Source organism: Chrysochloris asiatica, unplaced genomic scaffold (genome assembly GCF_000296735.1).
Source record: "Chrysochloris asiatica unplaced genomic scaffold, ChrAsi1.0 scaffold00008, whole genome shotgun sequence".
In the NCBI taxonomy this organism is placed as follows: Eukaryota; Metazoa; Chordata; class Mammalia; order Afrosoricida; family Chrysochloridae; genus Chrysochloris; species Chrysochloris asiatica.
The window spans coordinates 28,965,773-28,971,772 of NW_006408526.1; positions in this window are offsets into that span (position 1 = coordinate 28,965,773).

A 6,000-nucleotide genomic window follows, 5' to 3' on the forward strand; every position below is an offset into this window, starting at 1 on the left:
CCCTAACACTTTACACCATTTGCTGGGTCCTCCTTCTCTTGCCAGTCTCGTGCATTTCATCTCAGAAGGCACCTTTGGAACCAGACCATTTTAGGTTTGACTCCCAGCTCTGCCACTGCTTGAAACTGGGCAAACTGCCTAACTTTCCTATGCGTCAATCTCTTATCTGTGAAATGAAGGTAATGATAGAACATGCTGCTGTTATTGTTAAGTGCCATGGAGTTGTTTCTGACTCATAGCGACCCTCTGTAGGATTTCTGTGCAGCGGCTATTGGGTTTGAACTGCTGACCTTGTGGTTCAAGCCCACCTTGCAGTCCAGTGCTTTATCCTACAGTGTCACACGTGAGGTAGGGATTACATGTGTGGTAGCCGAATAATGTCTCTCCCACCCCCCCAACCAAGCTGTTCACGTCCTAATCCCCAGAACCTCTGAATATTTTACCTAATATGGCAAAAGGGATTTTGTAGATGCAATTAAATTAAGCTTGAGATGGGAGTGATTATCCGGGATTATCCAGGTGGGCTACCACAGTAGCAGAGATCAGCAGAGTGATGTGATTGCTGGAAGGGGGCCATGAGCCAAGGAATGTCTCTCCCCTAGAGTCTCCAGAAGGAATGCAGCTCTACTGACATCTTGATTTTAACCTTGTTGTTCGTAAGTGCAGTCTAGCTGGTTCCTAGACAGCAGCCCTCTGTAGGGTTTCCAAGGAGTGGCTAGTATAGTGGGTTTGAACCACCAACTTTGTGGCTAGTATTCCAGAGCTTATCCTTACAGTGCCACATACACTCCTAGGGAGACAATTTGGACTTTTGACCTCTAGAACTTTAAGATGATAAATCTGTGTTGTGGTAATCAAAGGTTATAGCAGCAACAGGAAATGAAAACTGTTAGAAGGGAACCTGTTGTTGGGTGCCCATGGGTAGATTCGGACTCATAGCAACCCCATGTGACAGGTGGAACTGCTCCATAGGGTTTTCTTGATTGTAATCTCTACAGAAGGAGCTCTGTTCCGCAGAGCCACGGAGTAGGTTTGAATTGCCTTTCACTCAGCCGCCTAATCATTCCACCACTGGGGCTTTTGAGAAGGCTAGCGTAGTGGTTAAATCAGGCTGCGAACCACAAGGTCAGCAGTTCGAAGCTACCAGCTGTTCCGCGGGAGACAGATGAGGCATTCTGCTCCCGTAAAGATTTACAGCCTCGGAAACCCTGTACAGGGTCGCTATGAGTCGGAACCGACTCCACTGCACATTACAACAACCTTGCATGTAGTAAACTGTAGCTATTCTACGTCCTGGGATCCTAGTCTCTGCTACTTCATTCTTTTGTTTCTAGGAACACACTTGCATTGTCAGATGTTTTGTTGTTGAGTGCCATTGAGTCAGTTCCAAGTCATAGCCACCTTGTGTAGGGTTTACGAGGAGCAGCTGGTGTGTTTGAACCACTGACCTTGTAGTTCAAACCAACTTTGGGGTCCAGCACTTTAGCCTCCAGCACCACATTGCACTCTCCAATTCAAAGCACTAAACCCAGATGTCTGTTTCTGGCAACAGCATGCTGAGAGGCAGGACAGCTTTCCAAGGACTGACCCAGCCTGAGAGACCTGTGGGGTCACAGAGTGGGAGGTCACCTCAGTGAACAGCCTGCCTAGGCTGCCACTTGGTCACAACTTGTAGTGGGGAGTGGAAGACTGGCCTCTACTGGGAGGTCCCTTCCTTTTGGGGATAGAGCTTCTACTAAGCAGCATATGGGGGATGCTTACTGGTTGACTCTAAGCAGCTTGCCACGGTTTTGCCCTTCTCTTTGGTTTATTACTGAAATGACTATTGTAACTAAATCAAATATCCAATATTTGCATAGTTCTTCGGAGCCAAGGATCCCTGATGGATAAGCACTGGTCTGCAAACTGTAAGGATGCTGGTTCAAACCCACCAGCTGCTCCACGGGAGAAAGGCGAGGCTGTCTACTCCTGCACAGCCTTGGAAACCCATTAAGGTCGCTATGAATTGGACGATGGCAGTAGGTTTAGTGGCAAAGCCCTTTGACAGTTAAATTACCATGTCCCTGTAAGGCTGCTAGGTCAAATACTATGATTGTAATTTTGCCTATGAGAAAACCATAGTTCAGAGCTACACTGCAGCCTATTTTGTTGTTGTATGCCGTCAAGTCAGTTCTGACTCAGAGTGACCCTGTATAGGGCTTCCAAAGAGTGACTGGTGGGTTTCAGTCACCAACCTTGTGGTTAACAGTCCAGTGCTTATCCTACAGTGCCACACCAAGACTACTACATTCTATCAACATTAGTATTTGCTATTGGCAGGACAGGAAATTTGGAGTGGGGGCCTGACTTCTAGTTCTTTGTGGTGGCCAGCAGCAGACCCCCTGACTCCCATAGCCTTTGTATCTGTCCAGTTTTCTGGCTCTGGGATTTCAAGGCATTGGTGTAGAGGTGCTTTTTGACAGCATCTTATACGCAGGAATGTTCCATTTTCAATATATTTACTATTGTGCCTATTCCATTTAATTGTAATATATTTGGTTTAAACTAGCCCAATCCCCTTGTCCCTCATATTTTGGGAAGGAAGAAAGTCTTTCTGGACAGCAGGTTATGGTAAAAACTAACAATGAGTGACAAGCTGTGCTCATCCGGCTGCACTGTGAGGGTCCAGCCAGTCTTAGCGCCCATTGAATGAACAAGTTGTTGAGGAAATTCAGGGCCCAGCTACAACACTGGCCATTATTCCCACCACCCTCTCGCAGTGCGGGAGTCTGCAGAGTGACCCGGAATCCCTGACATATCTGGAAATGCTGGCAGCCAATGGCAGGAGTGGATTTTGTTCAGAATGATTTAGCGACTCATTTGGGTTAACAAGCTGATCTTTCACAATATATGTCCTAATGTGCTCACTCTGTCCCTTGGTGGCCTGGCAATAGTAGACACTCAACAAATATTTGCTCATTGGCACACTAATGAAAAGGTCACCAGGATGGCAAGGGACGTATGAAGGAATTGGCTTTGGGAAGAGATTTGAGGAAACTCAAGCACAGAGCCCTGGGCCACAGGCCCCTCTCAGAACAGATCATCTGAGGGTGTGTGTGCAGACTGAGATGGGATACTTAGGGATTGGGGGGCAGGCTGGAGGTTCTGACTGAGCAATCTGTTGCTGATTTTAGTGATAGAGAATTGATGCTTTTGAGTTACGGTGTTGGAGGAGAATATTGAAAGTACCATGGGCTGCCAAAAGAACAAAAAGATCTGTGTTGGATTTCCAAGTGCAACCAGAGTGCTCCTTGGAGGCCAGGATAGCCAGACTCCATCTCTCATACTTCAGACATATTGTCAGGAGGGACCAGTCGCTGGAGAAGGATATCATATTTGGGTTAGAAAAAGAGGAAGACCCCCAGCGAGATGGATTGACAAAGTGGCAACATCAATGGGCTCAAGCGTGACAATTATAAGGTTGGCCCAAGACACCAGGCAGTGTTTCGTTCTGTTGTGCATAGGATCGCTATAGGTCGGTACCTACTCGATGGCACCTAACAACAACCACCCCAGTGTAGCCCCTTAACAAACTACAATTGAGCCAGTTCTGACTTATCCTGCAGGACAGAGTAGAACTCTCCCTAAGGTTTCCTTATGGGAGGGAAAATAAAGCCTCAGCTTTCTCCTGTGGAGCAGTTGGTGGGTTTGAACCACCAACCTTGTGGTTAGCAGGCCAACGCTTAATCCACTGTGTCACCAGGGATCCTTATTTAGCCCCTTTTATTGTTAGGTGCCATGGAGTTGGTTTTAACTCATAGCAATCCTGAATAAAGTTTCCTAGGAGCGACTGGTGGGTTTGAACCACCAACACTGCAGTTAGCAGTTCAGTGCTTATCCTACAGTGTCACACCAGGCCCCTAGGGTAGGGTATTGCTACCAACTAGATACAAGATTCTCTCCTGCCTTCCTGCCCAGGTGACTAAGTAGAAGATATAGTTACTCCGGTGACCAGCCTCCTTGGGTGGTACACTGGCCCTAACTTCTTGATCCTTGCAGTTGGTACAAAGACAGGAAGAAGACAGATTAAGGGTCTGTCAGGATGGCTTCTATCAGGGACCTCTGGGTCTATATACCCATTTACTCTCCAAGCTCATTCTACCTCTAACCCAAAAGTACCCTGGCTGATTTCTGAATTTTGTAAAAGGTTGTTACACGTCTTTGAGAGGACCTGGGCAAATCACTGTTGGTGAGTCCAGACTCACCTGTCCTTAACTGGGAGTGTGTATGGACGGACCTGAAAGGATTTCTAAATGGTGCCACTTTCTGATCCACTACAGACTTGAAGGCTGATGGAAGTGCCCTTCTCTCTCCCTTCTTCCTACAAACTCAATTATTTCCACGTTTCAGTAATCCCCCTTCAAAGAAGTCCTTCAGTTGGTTGTTAGCGAGGCCCTTGTTAAACATTTTACTTTGGCTTTTGGAGTCCAGGTGGAAAAAGAGGAAAACAAAAGGAAAAGTCCCCTTTCTCTCCTAACACTTATTTGTGATGATTGGGGTCACTGCTAAAGGCCTCACCCTGGGCCACCTCTTCGTGGTCCACCCCCATCTCTTCTTCAGAAGTACTTTCTCAAGGAACTCATTTTCCAACAGACTCAGCAAACTCAAATGCTTTCTTCTGCGGGGACAGAGTCCAAGCTGGGTGCCTGAGTACACAGTGTAAAGTTAAGTTCAGGATCCTAGAGGAAGCTAGTTTCACAAGGTGGGGCGAGATAATGATGGTTCTCAAAGTTACCCCTAGAGCTTGGCAGATCTCTCCAGCTTCCAGTGTTTCTAGCTTCCATTCACATGGATGCTTCTCCAAGCTAGACTCTGAACCACAGGGCAAATAATATATCAACATGAGATCATAATCAGGTTTTTATTTTCATAATTTCTTACTGTCCCCAACTAAGTTAATGAATTTAATTGCCCCCCCCCCAAAAAAAAAAAAAAGGATGAATGCTCTTACTACAACATAGGTCTGGAGATTTTTAATCCTTTTAAAGTTCAACATAAATGAGAAAGAAAAAAATACTTCTGACATTTTCAAATAACAGAAATAGTAAAGTATATCCATATACATTCAACATACACTGCGCATATTAGTTACTACAATACAAAGCAATGGTTTCTTTTAAAAGTGTAGTTCGCAAGATGGCACATTAATAGGCTCACTGGCTTTCATCGGGGTGGTTGCTACAGGGTGGCAATCTGCTCTTCCACAAATACAGTATCATGTAAACACAACAGGCAGGGCTTGTGGTGGTGGGTTTGGGGGTGGGGAGGTGGGACAGAGTTGGAATGAGCCCAGAGAAATCAAACAAAAGCTTTTGGGGGCTTTCCTGGAAACCTCATTCTGCTGAGTAGTTGGTGGTCCCGCCAAGGGGAGGGAAGGTCGGGGACCCTGGAAACATGAGCTAGATCCCGAGAACGGCCTTTGCATTACAGAATCCACTTAGGGGTAGTGGGTCCAGGACCTGAGCTGCCAGTTATCAGTGGAGAAGAGCAAGCTGTCTGGGGATCCTGCCAGCAACACCGAGATGGTAATGCTGGGTACCAGCTTTCTTCTGTGCAAATTCAGGGGGCAAGACTAGGAGGGGACTAAGGACCTTTTATTCTCCCAGGAAAAATGATCAAAAGTCAGAACATTTCTATCTCTTTCTTGTGTTAAAGATAAGAAATAGATAAGCCAGATCCTCTCTCAGCCCCCAGCCAGTAAAGACGACTTTGGTTTCTAACAGTAAAGAAAATGAAAGATAATGACGCGAACAATAGCTGTTGTATCTGCACTGCTTCAAAGGGGAAGAGAAGCCCACTACATCTGTCACTGGCGCGGGAAAACTGTTCCACAATTACAATGTTTAAAGAAAATACTTTGAACAAAAGGTGCAAGTCACAATTCAGATAGAACAGAATCTGGTTAAACTTTTCTTTTTTAAAGGAAAATCCCTTTTGTCCTTATTTATTAATAATCATAAC